General features: G+C 37.4%; 1 protein-coding gene across 6 annotated transcripts in view; it reads right to left on the bottom strand.

Annotated features, from left to right (window-relative positions):
* The window catches only part of TEX9 (testis expressed 9), a 196377-nt gene that overhangs the window by 129264 nt on the left and 48419 nt on the right, over positions 1-18694 (bottom strand). The gene's annotated exons all lie outside the window — the stretch shown is intronic.

Below are 18694 nucleotides of genomic sequence, written 5' to 3'. Positions count from 1 at the left end.
AGATAGAACTGAAGAAAGAGCCTTTGAATCTTAAGACTGAACAACAGTGACCTTTAAAAAGCAGTTTCATTAGAGAGGTGAACTAGAATTGGAAGGATTACAGTGAGTGGGCAGTGGAAAAGTGAAAGTAATGAGTGTGGGCTCCTTATTCAAGTCTAGCAGCAAAAGAACAGATGAGATAGCTTAAGGAAGAGGCAGGGTAAAAAAATTATAGTAACTTATTTTTCTGATTATTTAATATGGGCCCAATGTAGATAGTTTGGAAGAACAGAGAAGTATAGCAAAAAAAATTAAATGGTTTATGATCTTTAAATAAAAATAAACAAACTACAAGCCTACATTTTCTGCATAAATTCATATCAAAGAAATCTGGATACTAAATTATTCAAAAGCTATTATACAATTTAGATTTCTAAGCCATCAAAGTATATTTCTATTAAAGAAAGAAGGAAAGGACAAAAAGTGACTTTTCTATTATGGCAGATGTTGAATTTGAAGGAAAAATATGGGAGTGATGGAAGCCACTTGGTACTGCTTAGAGGTTATTTTCCTAGTTGATAACAATAAGCTTTTGTTGACAGAAGTAGATCTCACCATAAGAAAAAAAAGTTTGTAACTATGTGTGGTGATAGGTGTTAACCAAACTTCTGTGGTGATCATTTTGCAATATATACATACATTGAATCACTATGTTGTACACCTGAAATTAGCACAGTGTTGTATTTCAATTATGTCTCAATTTAAAAAATAATGAGATTAAAAATATGTATAGGATCAGACCTCCAAAAAATTTCATTCCTACATAATAATAAAAATTACGGACTTCAGGGGAGCCTGGGTGGTGCAGGTTGTGATCTCAGGATCCAGAGATGGACCCTAGCGGGGGTAGGATCCATGCTCAGTGGGGAGTCTGCCTAAGACTTTCTTTCCCTCTCCCTCTCTCCCCCTGCAACTTCCTATCTCTCTCAAAATAAATAAAAGCTTTAAAAAAAATTACAGACTTCATTTGTATATTAGGCTTCTCCTCCCCACATCTGGCTCAGATCTGCAGCACCCAGGGCAGCCTGCAGTCAGAGAAGCCAGAAGTCAGGGAAGGGAATATGGATCACTCCTTCTCTTCCCTTCCATTACCCTTCTGCTGCTCCTCCCACTGTTTTATAGCTCTCCAAGGCTGGAGTGCAGAGAGGAAGGAGAGGAAAGCAGGCAGGAAAATTCTCACTTAACTGACGCTGAGGCTGGCTGCTACTGGCTCCATTTAGACTTGGAAGATTGTAAATCTGATTTTCCTTTCCTAGAAGGCATTGAGGTTATTTTGCAAATCCTGCCACCACCACTGCCACTACTCCTGCTGGGTATCTCAAATCCATCTCTATTCCAGTTAGTCATTTGTGATTTCTTCCATACCCTGAGGTACCACTTTTGGCCTTCTGTTCCTGAGGCTTCCACTTGGACCGAAACTGAGACCATCCCAAGCTGACTTTCTCTCCACATTATACACCTAGATCTGGTCCTTGGGAAACATCACAAACTGTTGGCACTGTAACAGACTCTAAAAGGGCAGCTAGTTCCCAAACTATAACCATTGACCACTTCCTCTAAGCTCTCATTGTTTAGATTTTTCAGGGATATTTCTGACACAAGCCGTGTGTGTCCCCCGAACTCTGGGAAACACATAATAAGTTATGTGTTTAAGCTCTTTAAGTTATTTTCTAAGTTCCTCTCTCTTGCCTTCAGCTGCAGGGGAAGCACCCTCACCCTTTTCCCAGCATGTATGGTGTCAGCACACCTACAAATTTATATAAAATTATATGTACACATAGCTAAATTTTTAAGTGAAAAAAAAATAAAACAAGACAGTTAAAGAGCCAAGCATAGTCCCAGGAAGATAGTAAGCATGAATGAATGTTAGCTAAGTATTAGCTTCTCTGAAAGGTCATCTATATAATTGTTAAGAAATGGAAAAAAAGAGTCATCTTTTAAAGAGCTGGCTAACTACATGCCAGGAAACAAATTCCCTTTATGAAAATATAGTTAGAGGGGTGCATGGGTGGCTCAGTCAGTTAAACATCTGCCTTTGGCTCAGGTCTTGTTCTCTGGGTCCTGGGATGGAACAATGGATCAGACTCTGCTTCTCCCTCTCCTTCTCCTCTTCCCTCATACTTTCTCTGCTCATACTTTCTCTCTCTTTCTTTTCCTGCTCATACTTTCTCTCTCTTTCTTTTCCTCTTTCCCTCTCTCTCTAATAGCAAAATCTTTAAAAAATAAAATATAATTAGAAATATTAAGGACTCTGCCTTGTGACTTATACTTTTACAAATAAGATGGTATGACATAGTTAAGTGAAATCAATACACCTGCAGAGGCAAAGAAAGTTTTGCCAATACATGACACTATAAAAGAAAAATTAGGGATCCCTGGGTGGCGCAACGGTTTGGCGCGGGCCTTTGGCCCAGGGCGCGATCCTGGAGACCAGGGATCGAATCCCACGTGGGGCTCCCAGTGCATGGAGCCTGCTTCTCCCTCTGCCTATGTCTCTGCCTCTCTCTCTCTCTCTGTGACTATCATAAATAAATAAAAATTTTAAAAAAAAGAAAAAAAAGAAAAATTAGACATATGTAGCACAGCATGCTGAAAATGGTTAGGATTAAAAAGTAATAATAAAAAATAGGTGGTACGGTCAATAGAACAATTTTGGTGCCATCATCTAAATACTTTTCTGTAAACAAGGTGGAATATAAATGAAATAAATTACAATAGCTCTAATTGTGGCTTGCAGATCACACAATCAACATGGCAGAAACAATTTGTGGGGCATTGCTGAAGTGATCAGATTGCCATGTTCTTGTTACCTGGGGCATCTAGACCTAACCAGGGATATTAACATACTCTGTATTCATGCCTTCATTCAAAAAATATGCACCTATTATGCATAAAGTATCTTCCTTACAGCCTGTGATGGATATAAACAACTATGACACAGTAATTGCCTTAAGGCATGAACAGTCTAGTTGGAGAAGATAAACAAAGCATGCTGTCTTTCAATTTAGAAATTTTGTGAAGAACTTAGCTAGCTCGGTAGAGTGTTAGGTATTTACCATTAGAAGAAACATTTGCTATTACTGTCAGATTCTATATATTTTCAAATTTGAGGTATCTATTTTCAAGTTTGTGACTGTTAGGGTAGATAAAAAATGCATATGGTAAAAAAAAGGATTAAAATGATGTATTTAAATATCACATATGCATTTCTTACATACCACAACACAAGAAATGCTCTAATTTTATTTCTTTCTTTAAGATGTATTTATTTGGAGGGGGTGCAGACAGAGGGAGAGAAAATGCCAAGCAGACTCTGCACTCAATGCTGAGTTCAATGTGGAGCTCAATCTCACAATTCTAAGATAATGACCCCAAGATCATGACCCAAGCCAAAACCAAGAGTTGGATGCTTAATTGACCATGCCACCCAGAGACCCCAGAATGCCCTAATTTTCAAAGACACTAGTTTTTATTTCATTAGCCTATTATTGCATTTCTTTCTCTGATTTAATTCAATCCCCATGGCATGCAACATGCAGAACTTCATAGGTATATTTCAGGCCAGCATAACACTTGGCCAGATGTCATTCTCTGTTCTCTTTACAGAATTTCTGCAGAGTTTCCTCTAAATGTTTTTTTCTATAATATAATCTATATTCCTTTTTTGTTCCTTCCATTTCTTTTTTTTAAACTCAAATCACATAACCCAATAGAGATCTAAAAATCCTTATTTCAGCATCTTCTAATCTGCTACTGAATTCTTCCCAGACCCATGATTTAACATCTGTGTTCAATATTCTAATCTACCAAAAAAGACTGGAGCTCAGCTTTACTTGCTTCTTTCAACCTGGGAGAGCAAGACAAAAAAAAGGGGGGGCGGGGAGGCAGAATAATTGAACTCATCAGCTTCCTGATTTGAGATCTTTATAATATTAATTTCATTATTTTGACTTGAAATCCCTAGACATTGGACCACCCATATTCAAATTTAGGGGCAAAAGCATCCCAAAGACAAATATAAATTACTTTTGGATTACTCAACCTCTGTTTTTCCTGATACAGACAATTGAGTTGACATTATATTTTATACAGTGAAAAGTGATACCTGTGGCTAGCAATTAGCCTTTTATATAACTTCGTGATGTTGTATCCCAAAGAGATAGAATACAGATTTGTTAATAACCCTTTTAAATGTTACATTTAAAATAACTTTAAAAATTGGGTCATAATGAGTGATTCTTGAAAAATCCCCAGCTAATTTTAATGCCCTAGCTTTAAATAATGGTGAAACACAATGGCTTCATCTTGAAAATTTGACAACCAAATTGATACTAATTAAAGAAATGTGTGCAATTTTCTTAGGGCTCTAAAACAAAATGGAATTTGAAACAGTAACAAACTAGAATGACTGTCAGGAAATTAGATAATTAAAAGATTTTAAAAGAAGCACACATGTAATACAGTAGAGAATAGGTAGCTCTACAAGGTAAAATACAGAATACAATTTATGTGATTCTTTTAAAAAGATAATAAGTGAGTGCATTTATCAGTGCTGACACTTGGATAAGCTTGACCCTGAGGTATAACTGGGGCCTGAATTCAGGATGGGATAGGAAGAAAATCAAAGCCAATCATAGAGTGGAGTCATGGGGCAACAAGCTAGTGTTCAAATGACAAATTCACCACTGACTCAGACTGGCATTGAAATTTGGCCTATTCCAGTGGGTAAAGGTATAGAGAGTAAAAAATAATGATGTCAGTGGAGGGAGTGGTTTTGGATTTCAGGAACAGTAGTCTAACAAAGCCTTGGGTTTACAGAGCACAAGACTCAGCCCCTCAAGAACATGCTGGTAGGATCATTCACATAGATTTGGTTAAGTGTTCCTATTCCAAAGGTGATCTTAAATTCTAAAGAGTTAACTGCAGCAGAAATCAGTCAAATGGCCTGGAACAACCCAAAGAGATGAGGAGAGGCTGTAGTTTTAGGGCAGCTGAGAAGCCAGGGTTCTCCCTAGACACACAAAACCCAGGCTCAAAACAGTAAGACTAATACCACACTCCAATAGCTCTGGTTTGAATCTGATAAAATATTGCCTCCTAGGTACTAAGATAAAAGCAATCAATAGTTGCAAGATAGTGAGGAAGGTAGTGAGGTGAAATCTCAGACTGAGGATACCAGTGCCTTACATGAACGGGACAAGCAAAGGCAAAACACAGGAAGAGCCCAGTTCTCAATAAATTATTCATAATATAGAAAGAATAGAATACTCAAAAAGGAATGGTTTGTACTTGGATATATTAAAAAAAAAAAAAGTTGCTGCTTAACTGATATATCCAATTAGGACACAATAGTGATACCCGCTTCAGGGTACTTGGTGAGGTAATTTTTTAAACCCAAAATGTTATGAAAGGTAATGGTAATAGATAAATTTACTGAGGACGTCTTTGGACTAAGCATTCTATAATGCTTTCAACAACCTACAAGGTAGTTAGACTATTACCACTATTTTTACAGACAGGGAAACCAAGAGTCAGAAAGGTACAGAAAGTGGTCCCCAGCCACTCAGCTTATAATATGCTGAACTGGGTCTGGTTCCAGTAAAGCAGTTGAAAAGAAAATAGGCTTATATTATGGAATAAAATATATACAGTTTATTGCTAGTTAACTTAAGCAAAAAAAAATTGGTATATAGGTAAACTTACTTTAGTATACATGTACATATATAGAAAAATTAAAATAAAATACAAGCTTTACTACTGTGATGTTCTAATGCTAATTGGTCCTTTCGCATTCAGATATTAGGGAAATGTTCCTAGTGTCTATTCTCAATCTCCTCCCTGGTTTTCTTAGTGCCTCCCTTTTATTCCCTTCATTGGTCTATAGATACATTACATCAGTTTCTATGCTAATCCTAAGTGAAATGGAACTTGTGTTTAAAATCTCCTGGTATTTAAATTCGAATTTACATTTCCTTTAGGTCTTTGGATCATACCCAAACATTTCTATGAAGCCTCCTCCCAGTCACTCTTAAGCAACTTACATCAACAAATACTTGATGACAGGAAAAGCTAAGGAATGAGCTAATATTGTTAGCAAGGATAATGAAAAAAAATTTTTTTAAGATTTTATTTATTTATTCATGAGAGACACACACAGAGAGAGGCAGAGACACAGGAAGAGGGAGAAGTAGGCTCCATCTGGGGAGCCTGATGCAGGACTCATCCCAGGACTCTAGGATCATGACCTGGGCCAAAGGCAGATGCTCAACCTGCTGAGCCACACAGGTGTCCCAGATAATGAAATTTACAAACTTAAAATTATAAAGAAGATGCTATGGTGCCATGCTACATCTATTCACAAAGAAGTTTCATTACAAAGGAACATTTATAATTAACATCTAATGTTAATTTAAAAATCAATTTCTGGGGATAAAAAAAGTATAGTTGTAATGTGTAAATATGTGCATCATATAAAGTAGGCTGCAATACTAAGATTTCACTGATTTCCAATAAAAATAATACCAGATGTGTTCAAATAGAAAGTATACATTGAGTATCTGAGGGGAAAGTGAAGGTCAAGTTTTGGGATGAGAGGGGAATGTCTCTCCCTGATGTAGGGAAGAGCAGAAAAGAAAAGCAGCAGCATTCAGAGTAACTGGAATAGAGAAACAACCTTTCATCAAGACAGGGCAGATTTGAGGTCCTAGAAAATGCTGGTGACAATTAAACATCTTTTTGTCAGTCCATCCCATCAGATGCCATCTCTCACATCTCTAATCAAATGTACTGGTGGTCTGTGCTCCACTTACATGACCTTAGTGATGGATTCAGGGGCACCTGGGTGGCTCAGTGGTTGAGCATCTGCCTTTGGCTCAGGTCATGATCCCAGGATCCTGGGATTGAGTCCTGCATCAGGTTCCTCATGGGGAGCCTGCTTCTCCCTCTACCTATGTCTCTGCCTCTCTCTGTGTGTCCTTCGTGAATAAATACAATCTTAAAAAAAAAAAAAAAAATGGCTCCAGAGCTAGAGATGAGACCCAAGCCAGATGTGAGACTTCAGCCAACCATACAGTTAGAAGGAGCAGTGTCCACACAAGACTGCCCTCATTTGTGATGCCAACTACAAATTTGGGGGGTTCCCAAACCACCCTCAGTTCTGATAATTTGCTAGAAGGACTCAGAATGCCCTAAAAACTACTATATCCAGGTCTACTACAGGGATTAAAATCAGCCAAGAGAAAAGAGCAGAGTCCAAGAGGGGTCCGAATGAGGTGCTTCTTGTCCTTTCAGCACGGAGTCATTCAGAGTGTTAACTCCTTTCTAGCCACAATGTGTGAATATATGCATGGCCAGCTAAGGAAGCTTGCCCCAACCTTTGGTATTTAGAGTTTTTATTGGGACCCCATCACATACCACCTGTGTGGCTGACCCTTAGGCTGCAGACCCGCTTGGAGGTTAGGCTGATATCTTAATCTCCAGGCTCTTTTGGAGGTAAAACTGATACCAAGTGGCCTCAAACCTCCATCATAAATCACATTTTTAGACTGATAATGCATGGGTCAAAGCCCCCAGGCAAAAATACTTCTATTAGCAGGACATTCCAGGGGCCTAGAAATCACCTCCTGGTAGTTTGGGGGCAAAGGCAGACCTCTCTTTGGGACAGGTTCTTTACTATATACCAGGCAAATCAGAATTCTTCCCCAGGAATTTTCTTTTTTGAGATACAGAAGGAACTGTCTTAGGAACCCTAGAAATACAGCTTGAAACAAGTTTCTTATGTGATTTGCTGAAGGAGTGTTCTTGAGAGAAAGCTAACAGGATGTAAGTGAAGCACAATAGTACAGGGGAAGATACTAAGCAGAAGAAATAGTTTCAGCTGAAGTCTAGTCATAGCCAGATTCCACCAGAAGCTTTTGAGCATGATTGATTGCACCTCAAAATTGTCATACCTTGAGAGGTGCTTTATATCCTTATATCATTCAGCCATTGGCTATAGGCCACCAAGGGGATGGGGAATTATTTCCCAGCCATTTTGGGATAAAGCAACAACTAGTGGCCCAAGGCAATTCTCCAAAATTGGGTGCAGCCATGAGCCGGTATCAATCAGCCACAGTGGCAGCTGCTCAAAGATAGAAGCACTGACCTGGAAAAGGGGGCTAGTGGGGTGAGCCACCAATAGCATTTATTATATCCACACTTTGCCCTGCTTGGATCAGCTTGTCTGTCACAGTGAGTTTACTATACCCAGTCACAGCTTCTCCAGGATTCTGGTTGATCACAATTTCTCCTCCTTACAGAAGGAGGATCAATGGGACAGGTCTCTACCCCTAGCTGCTATATTTGATCATAAGGCCAGATACTCATCATGTCCCTCCTCTACAGCTCTATTCTTAATTATTCTACACAGAGAATAGGTTCTGCACAGTAGAATAACCAAGACACTGCATGGCAATAGCACCAAGACCCTTCTCAAGCTCTGGTTGCTATTTTTGCCTATATAAATAGTTATAGTTAGAATCAGGATGGGACTACCAAGAGATGCCACAGTGCATCATCTGGGCTTCTTCCTGCTTCTTTATGTATCAACAGTTCTACCTCTCCAAACAATGAAGGTCAGTTGGCCCTGCCTGTGTGGTATTAGCTGCTGTAGAGGGACAAGAAGTACAATGTGACTAGAAAGCAGCTATAGCTTTAAGTTTAGAGGACTCTATGTTGCTTAGTGCAAAGACCCTCACTGCCATGGAAATTTAGACCTCTCAACCCACAGATCCTAAAGTTGCAAGGACAAGAAGACAAATTCTCCAAGTGGGTCATTGCAAAGGATGTTGAGTGGAGGTACAACTATTTCTATACCTTAGTTCCTGAACCTATATATTCTAACTACTGGGGACATAGCACCATATAATATTTATCACTTCAAGTTATATCCAGTGTTCTGAAGAATAATACCCCTTTCTTGCATGAGAGTCATCTCTAAGCTAGCACCTCAGCAGAAGCTTTAAAAAGCTATTCTGGCTGATAATGACACAAATGAATGGAAAGATATTCCATGCTCATAGATTGGAAGAATTAATACTATTAAAATGTCCATCTTATCCAAAGCAATCTACAGATTCAATGAAATCCCTGTCAAGGCACCAACAGGATTCTTCACAGAATTAGGATAAATGATCCTAAAATTTGTATAGAACCACAAAAGACCCCAAATAGGCAAAGAAATCTCGAGAAAGAATAACATAGCTAGAAGTATCACAATTCCAAATTTCCATATAAACTACAAAACTGTAGTAATCAAAAAAGTATTATACTAGCACAAAAACAGACATATGAACCAATGGAACAGAATAGAGAGCCCAGAAATAAACTCATTATTATATTATCAATTAATCTTCAACAAAGGAGATAAGAATATACAGTGGGGAAAAGAAAGTCTCTTCAATAAATGGTGCTGGGAATACTGGACAATTACATTACTAATCATCAGGAAATGCAAATCAAAACCCCCATGAGACATCACCTTACACCTGTCAGAATAGCTAAAATCAAACCACAAGAAATAAGTGCTGGTGAGGATGTGGAGAAAAAGGAAGCTTCATTTAATGTGGGTGGGAATGTAAAATGAAAAGTCACTGTAGAATACAGTATAAAGGTTCCTCAAAAATTAAAAATACAAATACTATATAATCCAGTAATTGGGAATTGCCAAAGAAAATGAAAACACTAACTGAAAAAATATATGTACCCCTATATTGACTGTAGCATTATTTACAATAGCCAAGAGATATAGAAGCAACCTAAGTATATCCACTGATAGATGAATGGATAAAGAAAATGGGATATACGTATCATATATATATATATATATATATATGAATATTGGAATATGGAATATTACCACATGGAATATTACACAGCCATAAAAAGGATGAGATCATGCCATTTGAGACAACATGGATGGACCTAGAGGGTATTATGCTAAATGAAGTAAGTCAGGCTGAGAAAGACAAAGATCCATATAATTAAAAAAAATAATGAATAAAAATCAGAGAAGTACAGAAAACAAACTGACAGTTGACAGAGGGGAGAGAGATGAGGTGATGGACAAAATAGGTGAAAGGGAGTGGGAGATACAGGCTTCCAGTTATGGATAAGTTACAGGGATAAAAGGTACAGCATAGAGAACATAGTTAATGGTATTGTAATAGCATTGTATAGCAACAGATGGTAGCTACACCTGTAGTGAACATAGCATAATGTGTAAACTTGTCAAATCACTATGTTGTATACCTGAAACTAACACAACATTGTGCGTTAACTATCCTCAGAAACAAACAAAACCCCTAGCCATTCCACCATATTAACAGGCTGATAGCTCCTGGGTTGTGCTATATGTGGTAGAACCAGTGGATTCCATAGTCACATGCAAGTTGTCTCATCTCCTTTGCCATAATGTGGGTAATTTATTCTAAGGAGATATTATGCGGGATCCCATATTAGTAAACCAAGTAATCTGTGAACCCTCAAAGAGTAGAGTTAGAGTAGACTCTGTGAAGAAGAAAAACACCTATACCCAGAACCACCACAGTAAAAATGAATCTTTGCTGTTTTGAAGGTGGATAATATCTCATGTAAGCAAGGAAACCAAACGGTCTTCTCAATAGAGTGTAAATGTTCCTCTTAACTATCCCAAGCAAAAAGAAACATTTTGGCCCTTTAGTGTCATACCATATTCTATGGTCATGGCCAAGGTCAACAGTATTCCTCTTCCTCTTCTCAGATTACAACATCTCTGACCCAGAAGATCTTTCACATATGTATTTAAGAAAAATGTCCTAATCTACATCACAATCTGTATAAATGAAGAATCCTAAATTTATCTAAAGCATCCAGGTGCATTAAGATCAGTTCCTCACTTATCAGAGGCTTCTATCTCTTTCCACTTTACAGTTAGTTTTACCTTTGAATGCTATTTGCTAGATAAAATGGAAGGAAAAATAGGAGTTACAGTCCTGCCTTTTTTGGTACACATTGATTATCTTGCCTGAAACAGCTAAACTGTGCCTTTTCAATTATTTTAATCCAATAATCTAGACATCTTAAAAGACAGTAGAATATACCTGAAAATAATGTAACATTGTGTGTCAACTACACTTTGATTTTTTTTTTTAAAGTAGATGGAGCACTTTTCCTATCTTTTGCATTTCTTATCCATTGGAATTCCAGCCTTCCAGTTTTAAAGATTCATGACACATTTTGCTGTCTTTTAATTATGTGCCATTCCCTCTATTTTTTTAAGATCACTTCAAAATCTGAGTCTATCACAAAGTTCCTTATATAGCTAATTTTATTTCTTTATGTGCCAGTTACCTCATTTTCCCAATGAAATAATTAATGATTGAATAGTGATAATTTCATATTTATAAGAATCCCATATTTTAAACCATATTCCTTTACAGATATTCTAGCCCTAGTACCATAATTAGTTTTTCTGTATTTAAAGTAAAGTAAATTTCTGACTTTGACAATCCCATTTTCAGGTCCAAAGCCAGAGGAACCAGAAAGGACAAGTCTCCCCTTCAGAGATTCCAATCTCACATTATCTTCAGCTCTTTGTTAGTGAGCTTTAAATTCATAGTTTATTTCCCATTACTGCATTATCTACCTTAACAGAGAAGAATTTTTCCTCAGGGCTGGCATGTATCTGTAGAAATTTTTCTCTTCTCTAGATTCCACAAAAAAAGTCCAAACTCAAGTTATTTTAACCACTATTATTAATTTGATTCTGTTGTTTTCTTTACACTTTTCACATAGTATCATTTCCCCCCAGAAATCTTGTCCCCTTTAAAATTGCATAATATTTTCAGAAAAAAAATAGATTCTTTGTTGCAGGAGTTTGCAACATCTTCTAATCAAAGAGACAAAACAAAATTCCAACCTGATCTACAAGCTTTGGAAGTTCAGAGGTGGGACAAACTGGAAAGAGAAATGACGCTGTAATTAAATCATGGATAGGTTATAACCTACCCATGCATGAAATGGAATGAGGAAATGTGTTTCAAAAAAACAAGAAAAACTGGAAAAACTCAAGATGTACTCAGCGGACATCTGAGTAGTAAACTAGTGAACTAGTTTATCTGGAGGGTTTGGAGAATAAGATGTGAGACTAAATCTGGAATGTTGGTGTGGAAGATTTACATGGCAAGCCAAGAATTAGTATCCTAAGAATTAGGATATTATTCTAAACAGAAGTTCTGGATTGGTTTAATAAGTGAATTCATGTTAGCAAAACTTTATTTTAGGAAGATGTATGATGGCATTAAGCAGAACTATTAGGAGAACTAATACCAGTAAAGTAATTTTGAAGTAATTCAAACATAAAAGAATAAACCCTCATATTGATGGCAGCAAAAAAAGAAATAATGGATACATGGGAAACCCATTTCAAAAGATGGGGCTTGTTTGGCTGTTTCTAAAACAGCTAAATATAGAATTACCATATGACCCAGCAATTTCACCATTAGGTATAGTCTCAAAAATATTTACAACAGGTATCCAAACAAAAACTTGTATATGCATGCTTATAGTAGCAGTATTCCTAATAATCAAAAAGTGTAAACAACCCAAGCATTCAAATAATGAAAGAATAAATTAAATGTGGTATATTCATATAATGGAATATTATTTGGCAAAAAAAGGAAGGTAGTAATGATATATGATACAACATGGATAAATATAGGCAATATAAAATAACCCATACACAAAAGCACCAATACTGTATGATTCCATGTATTTGAAATATCCAGAATAAGCAAATTCATAGAGATAAAAAGCAAATTAATGGTTGCCAAGGACTAGGGAAAGGGTATGATGGGGACTGACTACTTAATGAGTACAGGGTTTCTTTTCACAATGATGGAAATGTTCTGTAACTAGGTAGTGATAAAGGCTAAATACCATTGTGAATGCCACTGAATTGTATATTTTTAAATGGTTGAAATAGTAAATTTTATGTTATATACATTTTACTACACACAAAATATACACACACACACACACACACACACACACACACCAAAAAGCAAAAAAACACTTGGCTTGCTAACTAATTGGAAATGTTAGAGAGAAAGGGTAAGCCATGGTATTATCATTTAAAGTATGGTTGATTAGAATACTGATGCCAACATTAACTGAAAGAAGAAAATTAATTAGGGAGCTTATTTGGGAAGAAACTATGTGGCAGTCACCTCCTTACATGGCAGGGAGGTTATGAGATCAACATTAGGTTTCCTTCCCTTTTTTGAAGGTACCATTGACACACAAAGTTACATTAGTTTCAGGTGTACAACTTAGTGGTTTGACTAGTTTATACATTATGCTATGTTCACCACAAGTATAGCTACCATCTGTCCTATTATATTGTGGTTATAATATCATTGACTATATTCTTCATTCTTTGATTTTTATTCCTGTGACTTAACCATTCCTAACTGGAGGCCAGGACCTCCCACACCCCTTCACCCATTTTGTCCATCCTTCACCTCCATCCCCTCTGTCAATCATTAGTTTATTCTCTGTTTATAGTTCTGATTCTGCTTTTTGTTTGTTTATTCACTTTTTAAGATTTCATTTATGAGTGGAATCATATGGTATTTGTCTTTCTCAGTTTAACTTATTTCCCTTAGCATATTACCCTCTAGATCATTCATGTCTCAAATGGCACCATCTCATTTTTTTGGCTGTGTAATATTCCATTGTGTATATACCATATTTTCCTTATCCATTTGTCTATTGATGGACATAGATTACTTCCATGGCTTGGCTATTGTAAATAATGCTACAATAAACAAAGGGGTGCATATGTCTTTTCAAATTAGTGTGTTAATTTTCTCTGGGTAAATAGAGAACAATGGAATTCTTGGATCATACAGTATTTCTATTTTTAATTTTTGAGAAACCTCCATACTGTTTTTCACAGTGGCTAAACTAGTTATCATTCCTACCAACAGTGCATGAGGGCTGCTTTTTCTTTACATTCTCACCAACAATTGTTGTTTCTAACATTAGGTTAGAATGATTCATTAGCAGGGTGTATAAAGTCCCTGCCATTTGGGTCCAACACAGGAAAAACTGATGGGCCAAACTTCTCCATGGGTTCCATCAAAGCTGTCATTTGGGCCTGCATCACAGCTCAAATTCTCTAACTGCCTAATCTTGCTTCTTTCTCTTTTCTTCTATAAGTATTGATCACAATGGTGTTTCGTAATAAACATCCTGAACCTTAAACTCTAATACATTGTACTTCCTAGAAAATCCAATCTGCAAGAATTGGTGCCAGGAGTGGACTAAGAAAACAGGTAAGATGGGGATTTCGAGTTAGTTCATTCACTACCTTCTTGTTAAAAAGGATGCCATGACTGACGATAAATTAAGCAACAACAGCCTCTGGCTGTAGAGAGCTGTGCAATTGTTCAAATTCCACTAGTAGTGAGCTGGAATGGCATAGTAGTGGAAAGAAATAATCAGACATTTGAAAATATGGATACAGTAGTAACTACAAAAACAATGGAATTCTGTAGCTAATGTAAAACTGGATTGATGCTCTAGAAAAAGATAAAAGGCTGAGAGCAATTAATAGGCAATTGAAAGTCAAGTAGAAAAACCGAGGGAGAGGGCTTAGCAACATATAAAGTGGCTCTCTGCAGTAAGAAGGCAAGGAAAACCTAGGATCAGGTCCAGACCTTTATTGTCAGAATATGTACTTTCCAAAAAAGTTCAACTTTCAAACAAGACAGGTCTGCTATACTAAGTTCTAGACCCTGTTTGAGAAAGAATTGGACCCTTGGAATGGGGGCATTTTGGTTGATAATTCTGAAAATATTGGAACTCTCAGATTTCCCTGAGTTATGAGCCTGCATAAGTAGCCCAGCCCTCCCTATTCAGAGCTACCACTTCCTTTTAAGAAAATGCAGATTCCCATTCCCTGCAAGATAATATGTGCCCATCTCAGAATCTAGGAGGTAGGTAGTTGGGGGAAAGATTTTGATGGGGATCATAGCATAACCCAGCTGGGGACATGTTGGGACATGAAAGAGAGCATAAAGGAGATGCAGGACCCAGATAGCATGTGCTGGAAAGAGCTGGAAGTATGCCTGTGGCTGTATTCTTGAGGGTTTTATCAGGGGAATTAAAACAAAAGATTGGAAAGAGCATTTTTTATTAAGCCCTATGATACAGGCTTTAACACTTACAACAAGGATCCCAAGAGAGGGGATCTCTGTGAACTATCTGTGATCTCTGTGAACTCACCAACTCAGTAACACCTAACAGTATGGAAAAAAATGATGGCCCACAATATGGGAGGTCAAAATGCCAGAATTCCTGTGACTGATGGAAAAGGAAATTGAAAGACATAAGAAAATTGGCATGCTGGAGTAGATATACTGTATCACAAAAATATCCCTCTAAATGATTGTTTCATGGGAAGATCTGAAGGATACACAATTTAGCAAGACTATAGGCATGATCTGGTGGAAGGAAGACAATCACTAAAAAATTAAGTGTTAGTTCTCCTTTGTATGCCAGGTCTGACAACAAAAGAGATGGTTATAGTACCAGGTTCACTTAGGGCAATAGGGATGATAAGATTCTGAAAAGACAAAGAACACATGATAGTACTTAATTAGATTCTAGGTAGATGCAATTATTGTAATGAGTGGCATGTTCAGACTGGTAGCCAAAGAGACTGACCCACAGAGAGTTATGGAGATGGTTAGTAGAAAAATGCATCCCAAGGACCAAAGCAGATGGACAAAATTAGTTGTATTACTCAACTTGTACCCTTAAAAGAAATCAAGGATGGCTAAATAGGAGGCTGAGGGTAGATTTTCCAGTAAAACTTCATGATCTTTTGCCCAGTTTTCAGATTTGAATCCATTTTGGGGGGACTGAGAGGATGCCAGTTTCTCAGAAGGAAGAGCTAGCTGCACAACAGCAGAACAAATACAATGGTTAAATTATTACCAGTGGGACCTATGGCCATTTATGTAGATATATATATACTGGGAAAAGGGGACTATACAAACATTTTGGGGAGCTGTTGGATATCACTTTAAGATGAATACAGTATTCTGAAGAAGTGTCTCTTTCTTACATGGGGGTTATGTCCAAAAACAGCAGAGGTGCCAGCTAGGATGAGAGACATCTAGAGAAGTTGCAATTATGGAAGCTGTAGTTAATCTCATTAACATTCCTCTTCTAAGTTTTCCCCAGTAGGGTAGGCCAACCAGAATCCTAGAGGAACTTTTCTCTGAATATACTTTAGGAAGTAGATTTGAGCAATGTATAATAGATAGTGGTGAACATCAAATTGTGATATCTAGAGTCTCGTTTAAAGAAGGACTTGCTAGAAACAGTCAACAAAACCAAAAGACAACCTACAGAATGGGAGAATATATTTGCAAATGACATAACCGATAAAGGGCTAGTATCCAAGATCTATAAGGAATTTATCAAACTCAGCACACAAGAAACAAACAATCCAATCATTAAATGGCCAGAAGACAAGAACAGAAATTTCTCCAAAGAAGACATACAAATGGCCAAGAAGCACATGAAAAAATGCTCCACATCACTTGCCATCAATGAAATACAAATCAAAACCACAATGAGATATCACCTCACACCAGTGAGAATGGCAAAAATTGACAGGAAACAACAAGTGTTGGAGAAAATGTGGAGAAAGGGGAACCCTCTTGCACTGTTGGTGGGAATGCAAACTGGTACAATCACTCTGGAAAATAGTGTGGAGGTGCCTTAAAGAGTTAAAAATAGAGCTACCCTATGACCCAGCAGTTGCACTACTGGGTATTTACCCCAAAGATACTGATGTAGTGAAATGTCGGGACACTGGCACTGCAATGTTCACAGCAGCAATATCCACAATAGCCAAACCATGGAAGAAGCCTCAATGTCCTTTGACAGATGAATAGATGAAGAAGATGTGGTCTATATATGCAATGGAATATTATTTAGCCATCAAAAAGGATGAATACCCACCATTTGCTTTGATATGGTTAGAACTGGAGGGCATTATATGGAGTTAAATAAGTCAATCAGAGAAGAACAATCATCATATGGTTTCACTCATATGTAGAATATAAGAAATAGTGAAGGGGATTATAAGAGAAACTGAGTGGGAAAAATTAGAGAGGAAGACAAACCATGAGTGACTCTTAACTCTGGGAAACAAAGGGTTGTGGAAGGGGGGATTGGTGGGGTGATGGGGTGGTGACAGGCACTGACGAGGGCACTTGGTGGGATGAGCACTGGGTGTTACACTATATGTTGACAAACTGAATTTAAATTAAAAAATGTAATAAAAATAAAGGACTTGCTAAATACAAAGCATTCTGACATGAAGTAACAATAAAGGACACTCAAATTGCTTTTCTCTATCCTTTGGTTTCTCCTCCGATTACAAGAAGGATAGTATAGAGGTAATTGTCTCAGCTGGCTCTGCCTCAGTGGAAATATTAGTGAAACAGTTAAAAATATGCCAAATTTGAGGTGATAGTGGAATACCCAACTCAAATTTTTCAGTAAGAACTTGCCTGGAGCTTGAGAAAAATGTCAGAACAAGACAAAGATGAAGTAATTTGAATGTCACTCACAAGCTTAGCTAAGATATACCAGTTATTTCTTTTTCTGCATTTCAACTTACTTTCTGATCCTGACTTACTGTCTGACTCTGTTCCACTGGACTAACAGGAAAATTATCCTCAGCCCTTCTGGTGAATGCTCTTCTCCTTGAGCTGTACTGTAATTTTAGGGTCTAATACAGTGCCAGGGCAAGGAGAACTTACACAGTTACCACTAAAAGTCCACTGTCCTATCTTCATGGTCCCTCCAGTCTTAAAAGCCCTCTGCTACTTTTGTGCCAATTTAGTGCCTGGGAATCATGTTTTAAATTGCCTACATTCCATCTCCTAGATGGCCCCAGAGCCATTTCTCTCTAGCTACTTTCTTTCTCTCTACTATCCCCCTTGGCAGCACTAGATGAAAGCAGTACCCCAGTGTCCAAGCTCTGGACACCATGGACCTCCTTTTTATCTCCTACCCTCAGTCCAAGAGAGCATCATTTTAGTCTAAGTTAGATCTTTGTTTTTTCATGTTTCTTCTGAGACATGCCATTTGTGCCTGGAAATTTTATTCTCCCTTTCTTCTAACTTCCCTTTTAAGTTTTTCTAAGGTCTTACACTTTTGGAATGCAAAAGCCAAAGAGACTTGGGGTTATTTCTGCTTTCCATTCTGCTGCATACCTCCTTGGAGGCAATAATCAGAGAACTACATGCTTGAATGGGAGGTAAGGAGAGGGGAAATACAGAGATGAAAAATTCCATAGATTCACATCTCAAAATAACTTCGAGCCACACAGATTTGATCATGAGCTGAGTAAAGGTGAAGTCATAAAAATTTTTGAGATATTTTTTATTCTATTATATCAAAATCCATTGGTCTATGTTGGATACACACACACACACACACACACACACACACACACTTATTCTTCCCTCCTCTTAGGATTCTATTCAGTTTATTCATGAGTGACAGATGTTTAGTGCTGGATTTTTTTCAGCAGGCTATATAGAGTGGAACC

Source organism: Canis lupus, chromosome 30 (assembly GCF_011100685.1).
Source record: "Canis lupus familiaris isolate Mischka breed German Shepherd chromosome 30, alternate assembly UU_Cfam_GSD_1.0, whole genome shotgun sequence".
Classification (NCBI taxonomy): domain Eukaryota; kingdom Metazoa; phylum Chordata; class Mammalia; order Carnivora; family Canidae; genus Canis; species Canis lupus.
This window is presented reverse-complemented; position numbering and strand designations above follow the sequence as displayed.